This window comes from Astyanax mexicanus, chromosome 15 (genome assembly GCF_023375975.1).
Source record: "Astyanax mexicanus isolate ESR-SI-001 chromosome 15, AstMex3_surface, whole genome shotgun sequence".
NCBI lineage: Eukaryota > Metazoa > Chordata > Actinopteri > Characiformes > Acestrorhamphidae > Astyanax > Astyanax mexicanus.
In genome coordinates this window covers 18,321,048-18,337,471 of record NC_064422.1, presented here as the reverse complement: position 1 = coordinate 18,337,471, position 16,424 = coordinate 18,321,048, and the positions used below count along the sequence as shown (strand labels likewise).

General features: G+C 34.6%; 1 protein-coding gene across 1 annotated transcript in view; it reads left to right on the top strand.

The window, feature by feature from the left end:
• Positions 1 to 9,348: 9,348 nt before the first annotated feature.
• fam53b (family with sequence similarity 53 member B) overlaps positions 9,349 to 16,424 on the top strand; it is a 52,461-nt gene continuing 45,385 nt past the window's right edge. The window contains exon 1 of the mRNA XM_007238990.4: positions 9,349 to 9,511. The gene's annotated coding sequence lies outside the window, so the exon portion shown is untranslated. The remainder of the gene's footprint in view (positions 9,512 to 16,424) is intronic.

Below are 16,424 nucleotides of genomic sequence, written 5' to 3'. Positions count from 1 at the left end.
GACTTTTCCACAGAACCTGTAGACCACTGCCCACCACTGTCTATTATCCCATCTCCCCACAGCCATAGTTAGCGCAAATAGCTGTATCAATATCTGAGTGAAAAAAAAGGAAATGCATTTGCTTTTAAAATATGATAATTACATTAAAGTATACATGTCACATAAATAAAAAAGAAATACACAAAATCCAAATAAGGTACACAGATTTATGATACATTTAAAATACATCACAGAACACTGCACCAATGATAAACCAATCCATGTGCAAAATATATGCATATATAAAAGTTATAATTCATAAGTAAAAATCACATCTTGAGGTAGAAAATGTGACAAGATGTCCAATGATAAGTGGAATATACTGTATAAATAAATGATTGCATTAGAACATGCATTCTTCTTGTAGAGCTTGTATATTATATATATTTAGCAAATCAGTTTCTTTAATTTTGCTATTTATAGGTATATGTTTGAGTAAAATAAACATTGTTGTTTTATTCTATAAACTACAAACAACATTCCTATAACATTCCAAATAAAAATATTGTCATTTAGAGCATTTATTTGCAGAAAATGAGAAATGTCTGAAATAACAAAAAAGACGCAGAGCTTTCACACCTCAAATGATGCAAAGCAAAATCAGTATTTGGTGGATTAACCCTGTTTTTTAATCACAGTTTTCATGTATCTGTTCTCCTCCACCAGTCTTTCATACTGCTTTTGGATAACTGTATGTCACTCCTGGTGCTCCTTGTGATCATCCATCTTCCTCTTGATTTTATTCCAGAGGTTTTCAATTTGGTAAAATCAAAGAAACTCATCATTTTAAGTGGTGTCCTTTTTTTTTTTTCTTTTTTTTTTTTTACAGATTTTATTCAAAGCATTGTACACTGGATTTTGTACTACTTCCAGTTTTTGAAGGCACACATACCAAGCCTCATTCCATTACAACAATTTATTTGTGTCATATTTTTTGTCAAAATATATACATGCATACAAAGTAGCATGTTCAGTAAATGGTTGCTGAGTTCAGCATGTATCAGACAGTGTACCGGATATCTCTTGGTCTTTGGCCAGACTTCACCCTCGGCTGACCGCTAAAGCTGCAGTGTTGTTTACACGGCCTGTATACTGATACAGCTATGATATAAGCCTGAGTTAATTAAGCCTGATGAGTGGGTGAGTCAGATCCCATGATGCTCTTAGTGTGCTCAACAGCCCTTCAGCACGCTATCCCAAACCACCTGATCCTCACAGTCACTTCCGCTCACTGCTGCATGCGGCGTCTCTGTGTTACCAGGCCACTGATTCAACTGATCAAGTCTCAAGTCAAGTCCCAAAGTGCAGTGAAGTTTTAAACTACAAATCTTAGTAAAGTCATCAGATGTGAAGCTTTTTTTTAAATATTTAACACCAATAAAGTAACAATAATGTATTAACCCTTTCAGACCCTGCATCCCTTGCAATGCACATCATGTATTTTCTTTATTTTTAAATGTTTTGTTGAACATAACACTATATAAAAGCTGCTGTCTATCAGAATAGACCATGAACTAATGAAACAGTAGCTTGGTCCTATCCAGTGCACTGAAAAAACAGTAGTACTAGAGCCATTGAGGCAAAGTACCAGCTAATTTTTACTAATTTAACTTTACTTAAATTCGTGACTTGAGTGGGACTTAAATGCAAGTAATGGGAATATAGTCTGTACTTAAAGATATTTGTGTGTAGTAAACAATCGATAACAATCTTATTTTTTGTCTCTGATTACAGAGTCAATTCACTACAACAAGAACATGCTCATAATGAAGAGCTAAAAAAGAGCTAAAAAATTTCTGATTTCCTAAAATCTCTCTGAGATTTGCCCCAAATATGTGACCTCTGCTAGAGCTGCCCCAGTCAAACGTAAATGCAATTACTGTGAAACTGAAGGGCCTAGAAGCAACAAAACCTCAGACACAAAGCAGTGGACCACTCACAGGGTAGGAAAGGTCATGTCTGGCATAGAGCAAAAGCTGGTAAAGTGACATTTTGCTATGCTAGAAAAATAATTGTTTTAATTTAGTCAAACCAAGTCAAAAGTAAGACGAGTCAAACTCAAATCCACAAGTCTGGTATATAGTCTATGCCTCTGTGTCACAAGCGGATGGATGAGAGGATAGACGTAAAAGCAGAAATATACATTTAATATAAAGGAACAAGTAACCAAAACAGAAAATGAACACCAGAAATGCAAAATACACAAAAAATAAAATAAACTGGGAAATGAAATAACTAAGACCAGCACAAAAATCAGAACCAAGAAAACACTAATACTTAAATCAAAAACAAATCCTGAAGTATACACAGCAAAGTGGCACAACCCAGTAAGCATGGAGGTATATAAGAAAGGACTTTACTTGTTCAGTTTCAATTTGTTGGGTATTTGGTGGTCCTTCAGAAGTGGTATATATATATGGTGATATATATTTTTTTTACAGTTTCAAATACGTAAACCCAGCATGAGTCTCACTCTCTGTCTGCAAGCAGTCATGCAGATTACCCCCCCCCCCTTTACAGCAGATGCTTCAGTTAGATTAATACACTGCCTACCATATCATACACACACACACACACACAGCAGGAGGCTGCACACACTCTTAAAGCTGTTGAGTCATCAGTATTGTGTTGTATAATTGCTGTTATATTGACCTTGATAACAATCTAATTATTCAATAGTCATTTCACTCCACTAATAAACGTCTCATTCTGAAAAAACTCAGTTTTTAAAAGCTCCCTGTGAGATTTGCCATTAATATGTGACATCAGCTAGAGCTGCCCCAGCCAACCGTAAGTGAAAATACTGCAAAAATTAAAGTGTAACAACAGCTCAGCCACAAAGCAATGGACCACTCAAAGAGATGAACAGGTCATGCCTGACATATAGGGAGAGCTGATGAAGTGACAGGGTGCTAGGCTAAAAGTTAACCATATTAAATGCCACAAATGTCTTCAACTAGCTTTATGCACACTGCACTACTAACCGGTAAGACTCAGAAATAAAAAAAAACCCCACTGTGTTTATGTTAAAAGCTATGCAAGGCTAAGATAGGCTATATAATGTCACATTGACATAAAGCAGTCAATAAAAGCAAAGCTTATCCACGTATAAAGAAAATACTTACCATGTAAAATACTTTGTCATTTGCTAACCCAATGACATGAACCATCTAATCAAAGCAAATTAGTGTGATTAATTCACAGTGTGTTAAAGATGTGCTATGCTAGACTATACTAGAAATCAAGAAATGTTAACACAGTAGAAGGGACAGTTAGTTTGATAAAAATAATGTATTAATCTAGAAATTGACAAAATTTTATATACTTGTCATTGGACAGCGACAATATGCAGTAAATGCCTGGTTGTGTTCCCTAAATGGCTTCATATTTATACAATGAACAACAATTTAAATACTCAATACATGCATTTTGAGACACTTTTTTAGCTATTGGCTGAATAAGCATGTCTCTGAAAGTACAAGAGGTTGTCATGTACCTTTCTATCTCTCTTTTCTATATGTCAGTGCTTGGTTTCCATTTAAAACAATGAAAGACAGCTGTAAACATGAAGGGGAACCCCATGATTTACGCTACTTTCAGTCTCAGAATAAGAACTAAAAACTTTCCAGCATTGTTATTGTTCTCGGAGAGTCCCAAAATATCGCAAACATTCAGTAAACCAGCCAAGAGCCTGTTACCTGCTGTTAAACCTGAGGCTTTTCTGGAACTGAAACCATAACACTGACACTTACTGACAGTTAGTAGTTCAATGATTATTAAAGTTGTAATTAGAAAAAAGACAAATAACAACATGTCCCCAGGACTCACTAAACTAATATATCCATTAAAACCACTGTGCAACTAAATGCAACATATACGTTTGGAATAATTTAGCAGGTAAATGCTAATGCTAGCTTACCAGAGCAGGGCTAACTGTTTGAGTAACCAGTTAACTGGTGAGCAAGTACTAGCTAGGTGCTAGGCTAAAAACAAACCCTAGCTGACCAATACAAACTATTTACCTAAAAAAAATTGATTTTAACATTTTAATATTTTAAATAGAACAATTAATGCTACTTAAAAAAGGTAAAAAAAAATGTAATATATATATTAATATATTTTTCTTTATATTAAACAAACTAGACACTTGCTAAGTTAGCTTTAGCTAGAGTTTAAGGTTGTTTGTTAAGTTCTAAAATAGGAGTGAGCCATATTGTATATATATTGCCAACATTTTTATATATCGTAAACGATATTATACCCTGAAATATCATGCCATATCACCCACCCCTAATAATCACATCAGGGTACTATTTTTATTTTTTATTTTTTGCTGTTTTTATCAATTCACACTGTGCTTATTTACCGTTATACATCTACTAAAGACAGATTATATCTGTCAAGTATCATTTATTTAAATTTAATCCTGTGTATATGGAGATATATGGAGTGCATTATTAGTATCATGACATTCTGGATCACTGACATCTGTTAAAAATCTAAAAAAAATAATTGTATTTTTTAAATATCTCAGTTAGAGGTGTGTCATATCATATCATATGCAAAAATAAAATAAAATTTTCATATATATATTATATTATATATATATATATAGTTTTGTTATCGTGAAAATACAATGAAAAATTGTGATATTATTTTAGGGCCATATCGCCCACCCCTATTCTTAAACACACCATTACTAATCCATACAAATAATTAAGCAGTATATTATATTAATAGGGTGTAATTCTTAATTTATTTAATTGTGATGTATCAAAAACACAATAATACATTGATTTAATAACAAAGATGATAAGGTCTATATTTCTTTTCAGTGTTTCAGTGTACAGAAATTCAGCTCCACTCAAAATGCTAGACTTGAATTTTAACTTGGATATAAGATTTAGATTATATACTTATAGAATGGATTATATACAATGTAATAGCATATGGATATACTGCATAAACTATAGGATAATAAAGATTATACATAATATAATATATAATGTAATATAAAAAGGTATTGATTATATACTAGTTGGATAGGATACAAGTTATATAGTTATAGTAGAGTTAGGTTTAGACTAACAGAACATTATATCAATTATATGCTAGAATGGAATGTCTAGATTCTTGATTATATACTATTATGATATAATCATAAAATATGTTTTGTGCTAACAGATGTCTGTAAAGCTGATTTCTGTGACAACAGTTGTAAGGAGCTATATAAATAATTTTTTTTTAATATTATTTTAATAATGTTCGCTATAGGTTAGGTTAAAGATTATATTCAGATTCTAAAAGATTGCATGATATTAAATCATACATATCAGTTTATTATAAGAGTGTTTAGTCCAGCAGGTGAACAAGAGGGCGGGGATGATGTAAAGTCACTGAGGAGATAACTGCTCTACAGCCTGAGGCTCGGCCTCCAGCACTCCCATACACTCGTCTCAGTATCAGATAAAACCTGATAGGTGTGACAGCAGCCGGTGAGTCAGAGCCGTTACACCTCCCCGATCAGCTCTGTTATCCTCCCCGAATACGAGCCGCAGCCCAGTGTCATCCTCAGGCACCCTACACCCATCACTGACATGATATCTGACATCTACACGGGCAGGGACAGGCGATGCCGTGTGGGCCAGGTAACTGAGAATTTCACATGCTGCTCTGTGGTCGGCACAGTCAGCAGTGCGATGCTTGGTGACTCAGCGATTAAACCCATGCCAAAATTCAACGGAATTTTACACTATGCTACAGAACACAACGGAAATCATCTCATTTTAAAGAGTTAAATTGTTTCACATAACATTTAAGCTGCATGTATAATTCAGGAGGTAATTTATTCATATTTTAAAACATACACCTGTTTTTTATTGGTTTACCAGCTAAAAGATACAAGCTGTACAGGGCTAGGATAGTAATGCTAGCAGCACTGAGCCTTTGTAATGTAAATTTTAATAAACAGGTGATCTACTGTGGATTAAATTGTCTGTATATGGCTTTAATTCAATGTAATACTGAAATGTGGCTGCTGTTAAAGATTTTCACACATACAGAGGAACAAATATATTTTAAACTGTGAACCATAGCTTCAGAACTATTTATGGTGGAATTTTTTTATTCTGTTAGCCAGAAAAGAGTATCAACTTCTGTTTTTGTACCAACACAGTGCTTCCCTTTACTATGATATTTTAAACAAAAGCCCTATCCGGACAGGATTGGTTTCTCAGGGGAACGTCTGCAAAAAATATTTCACACTTCTACTCAGTGATAAAACTCTTCCATCTGAAAATGAAAAAACAGGAGAACCCGTGAGATATTTGGTTTTCTTAGTCACATGGTATTACGTTCAGTAGCTCCTCCATTTATTTATTTTTTATCACATTTTCTCCCAATTTACACAGGACTCCCCCTATTTCTAGTGCTGGCACAACACAAGGAAAGTGAAGAACAGCACATGCCTCCTCCAACACATGTGAAGTCAGCCATCGCCTCTTGCCGATGCAGCATTACTGAGTAGCATCACAGCGCACTCGGAGGAAAGCTTAGCGACTCGGTTCTGATACATCAGCTCACAGAGGCCTTGTGCTAAACGACATTACCCTTTGGAGTGATGTGGGGAGAGAGCGCCATCTACTCACCCAGAGAGATCCAGTAGCTGATGGCAAGCTACATAAACAGGATTTGGACCGGCGATCTCCTGATCATAGTGGCAGCATCTCAGTCTGCTGGACCACTCAGAGCCCCACCCACTATTGTGTTTACATGGATCTCTGTGGAAAGCATGCCCAAAGTGTAATTATGGTGCATGGCAGTGGACAAAAGTAGGCAAAATTCTTACTGGGTGACTTTCATAAAAATATATATGGGACCTTTAATAAAATAATAAAAAACATAATTTGAGTCTGGTTTTGATATGAGACGATATTATAAGTAGTAGTAACAGTCATTAGTGTGGTCAGTACTGTTTAATGATTAATGAGTTATGTGGAAGCGATCACGTCATTGTATCAGTGCTGGCAGGCTGCTGATACACAGCTCACCATTATACAGTCATTTACTTTCATATTATGCAATGTGTTATCATAGCCAGTCACAGTTATCATGCACATTTATTATCTTATAGTGTACGCTGGTTAACTGTTGTTTTCCAATCTACAGAGAATAAGGCCATGAGGGGCCAATTGTCTACAGCTGATTACTTTAATAAGCTGTGTCAGAGTATGCTGAAGCACGTGCAACAGTACTGATTAGCCCAGAGTGATTTTTACAACCTAAGGAGCAACATTTTTGGTGGTATGGTGGTATATATATTATCCAAAAGCAGTGTGTAAGACTGTTGGAGGAGAACATGCCAAGATGCATGAAAACTATGATTAAAAACCAGTTTTTTTCCACCAAATATTGATTTCTGAACTTGTAAAACTTTATGAATATTAACTTGTTTTCTTTACATTATTTGAGGTTCAAAAGCTCTGCATATTTTTGTTATTTCAGTCATTTCCCATTTTCTGCAAATAAATGCTCTAAATGACAATATTTTTATTTGGAATTTGGGAGAAATGTTGTCCGTAGTTTATAGAATAAAACAACAATGTTCATTTTACTCAAACATATACCTATAAATAGCAACATCAGAGAAACTGATTCAGAAACTGAAGTGGGCTCTTAATTTTTTTATTTTTAGATTTAAGATTTAAATATGAGCTTAAAAGCTTATTAAATGCGCATATTATATATTAAATCTTTAAATAAAAGTTTTTTAGCTTGTATTTTAAAATGGAATAATTTTGTTAAGAATTATGTTATGGTTTTTATTACACATCATACTTTATATATTATATTTAAACATTTAAATTTGACCAATTTTAGCTTGTATTAAAATACAAAGATTTAAACATCTCAAGTTAAAGTGTGCCATCACTTTTCCAGCTCTTCCCCTCTTCAGGCCAGCTATACCACTTTAAGAGGGGTGTGTGTAAATTAGGTCTGGTAGTGAACAAAGTACAGCACAAAAAAAACTGAAGAAATGTTGTTTAACTTAAGTTATGAGACGAGTTTTATTCATTGTAACAATAAATAGTATTAGTTTTTAATTATTTCTAGTGTAAACAGGCCGGCCCTTGACCCCCATATACTGGAATGGTTTTGTTCAGAGTGCAGCGTGCACAACGATAGGCAGGCATTCCGGCTCGGTTCAGTGAGTCAAATCAATCGAATCATCTTTTCAAACGGAGGCGACTCTTTTGGCTCTCAAACGACTCTTCATTTATTTAGACATTATTAATTATTAAAATTAATTACAATTATTAATACATTTAATGTTCTAACGTTTATTTGTAGTATAACACAGCAAGGCACAGAATTGAATCTCATTCTGTTGTATGGTGGAGGCCTGTGGTGTACTAAATGCTATGCTATCTATATCCAGGCGTATACAACCAGCCATATAAAACATAAAGAATCACAAACAGAAATGTAGAAAATGCCTATATTTTGCCTATGTTGCAATAAAAATGATAAAAACCCAACTCATTATCAGTCTCCCATAAAGTAGAAAACAAGAAATTAGCATAGCATTTAGTAGCTATGCTAATTTACAAAGTTTTAGCTTTCAAACTTTGCAAACTTATATTATGAAAGCTGTTGAAATATTAGCTACAAAAATACATTGATCCAATATCAAATCTCGGGCGACATTTTAAATAGCTTTGCTTTTTGCTTCTGCATTTAGTATTTAAATAAACATCTTCTTAAATTAATGACCAGTTTCAAAATGTAACAAATGTGTTTTATGTTTTAAGACTCCTAAAATTCGAGTAAATATGCTATTCAAATAAGCTAATATTATATTTAAAATCTATAAAGATTAAGTTTTTAGTTTGAATGCTACGACGAAAAGATTAACGGTTTAAAACGCTAACTTAACGCGCATATTATATTTAAATCTTTAAATAAAAGACTAAATTTAAGCTCATATTTTAAAATTAAACAATTCAAGATTTAAATATGAGCTTAAAAATATATTTTTTCTTTTATTTTTTTTAATGTATTATATTAACTACATATTATATATTATATATTATATTTTAACGTTAAAATATACCTGGTTCGCTTGTGTTCTGTAGATTTAAAGATGTAAAGTTTAATAATGAGCTATAAAAAAGCTAGCTACTGAAATACGCAAACTATTCAATTGGAGGAGTTGACTCGAGGAGTCGATTCGGTCGCGTGCGGCACATCAACTGGTGTTCACTCACTTACTCACAGGAAAAGAGTAAGAAACACACGCGCGCGCGCGTGCGTACACACACACACACACACACACACACACACACTCACTCACTCACACCGACCCCGTGTAGCAGAACACACACACACGCACACACGGGGTAGGGGGGAAACATGCAGCATCAGGACGGAGCTTTCTGAAGAGGAGCCGAGTCGCCAGGATGCTGTGAGAAAAGTTAGTACTGAACTTTGTTTACTCTTGTTTTCTTCTGTTGTTGTTTGTTTTTGTTGATACAGCAGCAGCAGTAGTAGGAGCTCGTGCGTAGAAGTTAGTTAACTAAGCTACAGCTCTTCTGAACTCATGTCACTCTAAACAGCGGCGCGAGCTGCACGTTTATATGGATGAATATCTGATCTACACTCTTGTTTTAAAGTTTATATGAATCAGTCCCCTGTTTGTGCTGCTCTGTAGCAGCTTTAGCAGCAGCATTGAGCTAAGGAAACAGGGCTGTGGGTGAGAGACTATGACTTACTGCTGTGTGTCTGTAAGAGAGTGAGAGACAGAGCGAGAGAGAGGCTCAGGCTAGCAGGGCTAGCTATTGTTTGTCAGGGCATGTTTTTATGATGAACTCCAGTGTTTACAGCAGTTTATTGGCCTAAAATCTCATCTATAATCTCCGACCTGACTCTGTAAACCCTAATCCTTCTGAAAGTTCTGATAATCTCAGTTTTAACACTTTTACTCGAGGCTGAGCTTGAGTGTGTTAACTAGCTACCAGAAATGAGGCATGAGGAGCTGGAAAAGTTAACTTAGTTGGAGCAGCTCAGACCTCATGAGCTTCATGGAAGTGGCTGAGATTAGTGTGTTTTTATCTTTAATGAGAGAGATTTAATATTAAATTTACTTAGATTAGTTTACTAGATTTCATGCTGGACTCTTTATCTATATCTAGTTTTAACAGTGTCTACCAATCAAGAGCAATGCAGTTCTAAAGGCTGTTGGGGGTTGGGTGATGATTATAGATAAATAGCTTAATTATAAATTATTCTATAATATATATAATAATTATATAATAATTCTGGTTAGTTCTAATTATCTCAGTTTTTATACTTTAAGTCGAGGCTAAGATTAGTGTATTAGCTGCCAGAAATGAGGCATGAGGAGCTGGAAAAGTTAACTTAGTTGGAGCAGCAGCTCAGACCTCAGAGAGATAGATTAGATTGGAGGTTTTGTGTTTTAATCTGGGAAAGAAAGAGATTTTATATGCAGTTTAGTTTTAGATTGACTAGATTTTCTGTGATACTTAATAAACTCTTAATTTACCAGTGTCTACCAATAAGAGGCAATGCAGTTATATGGCTAGAGCTGTTGGGGGTTGGGAGATGATTATAGATAAATAGATGAATTATGAATTATATGATGTGCTGATGTTTTTTCAGCATTCTGGTGTGTTCTGATAATCTCAGTTTTAATACTTTTACTTTAAAGTTGGGGTAAGCTTAGCTAGACAAGTTAGTTGGAGCTACATTGCAGATCAGATCAGAATTAATGGTCTTCGTGGACTCAGTGGAAGTGGTTGAGACAAGATATTTGGATGTTCTTAGCTTACGAAGAGAGAGAGAGATACTTTTATGTTTACATTTGTTTTAGATTAGATAGGTTTTTTTTGTAGATACTTGGCAAACTCTACCAATAAGGGGTAATGCTGTTAGATAGCTTTAGGGTTGGGTGATGATTATAGATAAATAAATTTGTGATATATTGTGACTCAACTAGGGTAATAAAATAAAGTACATGTTGAATTCTAATATCGTTGTGAAATGCAGTAAATGAAGATCTAAATTTGCATGCCTGCACGAATTTTTCCCATCATAAGAAGTAGTTGGGTGTGTGCTTTCACTGTGGACCTCTGACTCGCTCTACTTTGGTCTGTTCTGCTCTGTCTTGCTCTAACTCCAACCTCATTATTTCATGTAAGCTCAGTTTTTCACAAGAGATAACAAATATATGTAGCCCTAATTAGAACCAGGGGGAGGGGTATGAGTCTGAGAGCAAACCTGGTGGTGAGTTGGACCAATAACAGGCAAAAGAAGGGGTCACAAAACCAACCAGTCTGTGATTAGTCCCAATCACAACCAGGGAAAGGAGTCTCAGAACAAACCATATGGAAATTGGGATTAATCACAGCCAAGAGGAAAAAAGAAATGAGTAAATTATTCAAACCAATCATAGTTAGGCCAAGGCCAGTCGTGATTAAGAGACTGTTTATGAGCTGGTGCATACTGAAATAATGAAGTAATGTAAAAAAGTGTAAAAAGACACATGAATTCCGATTTGACTGATCACATTCCTGTTGCACGTCCATGGATCAGATGCATGAAAGAATCAGATTTGGCACGTTTATACAGCCACGAAAAAGTCAGCTCTGAGCCACATTGAGCAAAAAATCTGGTTTGAGTCACTTTAGCCTGGTAATGTAAACGTAGCTTTAGTTACATAAAGAATTTACCTAAAGTAGTTTTTAAGTGTTATTACAGCTCTACCTTTGTCTAAAATAAGCTTTTTTTAAAAATCTTACAAATTTTATGAATCGAAATCAGATCATTCACATGAAGAATGAAAAAAAAAAAATGCTTAGCAGGCTACAGCCTTTCAGTTCTTTCAGCTTTTCAGACTCTACAACTCTTCCCCCACCCACATGTTCTCTCTCTCTCTTTCTCTCTCTCTCTCTCTCTCTCTCTCTCTCTCTCTCTCTCTCTCTCTCACACACACACACTCCAGGCCAGGAACTCCTCAGCATTAACCCCGTAAACCCCATCCTTTCTTTTGTTTAGTACTCCAGTACTTCCAGTTTGTTCTAATTACTCAGTACCTGTTAATATTCAATAATGTGTAGGTGTTCAGTACCTACTAATTAATCGGTACCTACTAAGTATTTAATGAGTGGGTATTATTTAGTCTTTCCTCATGATTTAATAAGTAGCAAATATCAATAACCATTTATTAATTTATTTAGTGCAGTTTAATTACTTTGTTATTATTATTAAGTACATTAATGGTGTAGAACCTAATACCTAATGTTTTAATTGGTACCTACTTATTAAACACTAAGTGCTGATGATTCAGAATCTTCCATAAAACTAATATGTATTTAATATTAGGTGTAATGGGTATTTATGTATTTAGAGTGCAATTAGCTAATCAGGTATAAATAGTTTTTAAATCCACTTTTAGGTTCGACTCCAGATTAGTGAGTCTGAAATGTTAAGTGTATTAATAATTATTACATTATGTAATCAGAAGCCGTGCAGTTATATGATAGTTAAAAAATATATATATATATGTTTATTTTGCTGCTGAAAGGCATATTTTACTGATACAGCTGAACCTGTTGTCAGTACTGGCCGATATTATCAACTAACTGTTTTATTGTTCTTTTATACTGACACTGTAAGCAAAACTGGCTGGTGCATTGCTACGTGCCCATGTGACCATATATGTGGTACCAGATAGGCTGCTGCCTTGCTTACTTACTGTTATCACTGCACTATAGTATTAGACCACACAGATGGCATCTAATTGACTGGTGCATCAATGGATGCCCAGGTGACTACATACTGTATTTTTCAAACTAAGGCGCACTTTTTCTTAGCGTCAGTGAGCCTTATAATCTGGTGCACGCTATGTATGACTTTTACCGAATTTTTCAGGTTGTAGGAAGTAGTAAAGACACTCCGCTGAACTATACTGTTAAACAGGAGTTTCAGTTTAGATCTCCAGCACCGAGACTGGAGCAGTATTAGCATTAGCTGCTAACCATGCTAAGCGCTAACTCTTTCACTTTTCAGAGATAAGTATTATTGGATTGTAGCCTGCTACTAACTCTGGCTAGCACTGCTGGAGTTGCATTAGCATTACCCGGTAACTGCACTAAGCATGAGCTCTTTCACCATAGGCAAGTAAATTGGACTGTAGCCTGCTCTTTTTCCATGTTAATACAAGCTACGTGGGACAAACCGCTACCTAAAATCACCCTGGCTTATCGTAACACCCAGGGTTTCTCAATGTAGCTCTGTCAGGCGGCATTAGCCACTAACCTTTGCTAGCGTTTAGCTGTTAATGCTAATGCTACTGTACTCAGCTTTAGTGGAAATCTGGAAATCTAAGCTTACTGTAAATAAACAGAAGCAATTTACTCACCCAAATACACAGTTTTCAAGAGAGAAATCTGTGTAGACAATTTTGTTTACACAACTTACAAAAGGAAACCGTGGCGACACCCTGTTCCTTACTAGTGTCGAATATTGCTTCTTATGATCCATATGATTTATAGGGAGAAAAAATATGATACATGCCACCTAATTGACTGGTGAATTGGTGAATTGCTTATTGACTGCAAGGAGCATGCACTGCCATTTTTGTGTGTGGCATCATGAACAGCGTACACTGTAGATAAAAATGATTCAAGCTTTTTGCCAGGTCATCATTTATGGGTACGGATGTTGAGTAAAGCTGTGGGTAGAGTCTGTGTGGGCCTAATGTAGAATAGTTCCTTTTGTGGCTTTATGAAGGACAGCTGTACTCAAGTTACCTCATATTAAAATCACTGTGAAGCAGTTGAGTTCCACTTTGAGTATTTTTTGTTGGCGCAAGTTGAATATGCCAAGCTCCTTACTTGACCAGGGGCCCCAGTTGCCCAATTTGTTGCTTACAATTGAGTTGCTTACTCCTGTTAAAATGCCCTCAGATTAAAAAGACGGCACCCAGTCCAAATTGTCTTCGGTAGGGGTTGTGCTAAATCATATTGTATGCAATAATATTATCAACATTTTTGATTAGAAAAAAAATCCATATTGTGATATAGTGCTGTGCGATATGACGGTAAATATTGTGGGGACGATAGAAAAGTGTCTATCGTGCTACCTACCTTGTATTGTCCCTATCGTTTCTACAGTAATTTCACCAATTATTCATGCAAATGTATATTGCCATGGTCACTTTGCATAAACTCGGTTTATGTAAGTTATAATAATGTAATCTTTGCAAAGAAAGCTTCATAATGTGTTTTTTTCTCGGACATGACGCTGTTTTACGTTATTTGACGGACACTTTAAAAAAATGTTAATTGTGTTTATTTTAATAACTCAATTTAAATACCTGTTTATTTTTTTTTTTAATTAGCTACTGCATCTACCTCATCTGTTTTTATTTGATACATATATGTTGCTGCACTAAAACATAATAATTCTCATTTGTGAAAGTTTGGTTTAATTTCATTTTGAAATAAAGTTGGAAAAAAGGAAGCAATGATATTACTTTTTCATATTTTTCGAAGAGTAACTGAAAACATACTCAAATGTGGTATATCATGATATATATCGTTATTGTGATATAAAAAAAATCCATATCATGATATAAGATTTTTCCCATATCGCCCAACACTATTGTGATAGCTCAATATTCTTGAAAGAAGTCTATTTGGTATTTGGTTAGCTATTTATTGTATTTACTTTTGATTGTTTTTTGTGCAGTCTATATACATTGACTAAATATACTGCATGTTGGTTTTGTGGCCCATTTTTGATGTCACATTATTTTTGTTACATTATTTTGTCATAATTTTTTTTTATGTTTTATTCAAAATCAGTATTGGTAAGTTAATGTTTGCAAATAAGGCAAAGACAAGTGTTTTATAGATTTTTGTTTCTACTAAATGTATAAATCTGTTATATTTATAGAAATTAAAACATGCAAATCGCAAATACATTTTGGCAGCAATTAGTAGCAGCATAACAACCACTTAGCAACAAACAAACAAATCTAAAACTGAAGCAACACCTTTTTCACCAACAGCTAAACTGTAGCAACACTCTTGTAACCACCAGCTGTCCCACAGCAATACTAATTTAGCAACCACCTAGCAACACCTCTATAATCAATGTCTGCCTTTGCAAAACTGATCAACTGCCGTCACACTCACAGTTTCTGCAGAAACGTCACTCTCCAGTTACTACTGTTGAGTCCATATCAATATAATGTGTCTTTTTGTTTTCGCAAAGTTTCAAACAAACACTGTGTAATAATACAGTATTTAACATTTATTCTGAATGAACACATTGTTACACATATAGAGGAGTGTTAATCTTCACCTTAAATAATTTTCCTACATCTTACACATGATGATGATGTATGCAGTACTGTGAAAAGGTATTTGCCCTGCTAAAGATTTCTCTTGTTTATAAAAAGCACCTCCTAGATAAGTTGTCCCTGCCCTTTTGGAGTAATTTCGTTCCATGTAAAGCTTTCCTTGTTATCTCCATTTGTATATAGTAGTCCCAATGCTTTAGAAATTACTTTGTAACTTCTTACAGACTGATGGATGTCAACTACTTTGTTTTCTTGTCTGAATTTCTTTAGATTGGTGTATAATGTGTTGCTTTTTGAGATCCTTTAGCTGCTTCATGTTGTTAGACAGGTTCTATTTAAGTAATTTATTGATTCTACAGGACTGGCAGTAATTAGGCCTGGTTGTGGCTTATAATATTACTTTTTCACATGTTTTAAATGAAAGTATGACTAAAAAGCAAAAACAAAAGTAGCATGGTCAGTGTTTTCCAGCATACTACAAATATTGTTACACAGCAAATATTGGATTAAATTATTGTTCAAATCAGCTGACTGCGATATTAAAAAAAAAAAAACCTTTGTTATCAGTGACATCACAAACAAAGAATAATATTAACTTTACTTCATATAGGCTATTTCATATTCCTCAGAGCTTAAACTGCTCACCTTATCCTGGTAAAAAAACACTGTAAATAAATAGTTTAAGAAAAGAAAAATGTATGTTATAAGTATATGGTAAAACAGAACAAGGTCCCCATGACTCATATTCAGTATGTCTGCAGCTGTAGGTCAACCACTTGTCTATCAAATCCACATTTTTGGACAGATACATGCAATTAAAGTAAATAGTGATTAAGCAGGAAAATAAGATTTCTGTGTAGTCTGAAGTAAATAAATAGTCAAAAGATATTTTTTTTTTATTTTAAATAACATGGTATTTTGATATTGACCCAAATATTGTTCTCCAAACTAGTTCAGTGTGTTTTGTGTTCGTGACTCAGAGCGGCACCAGTTGCTGTTG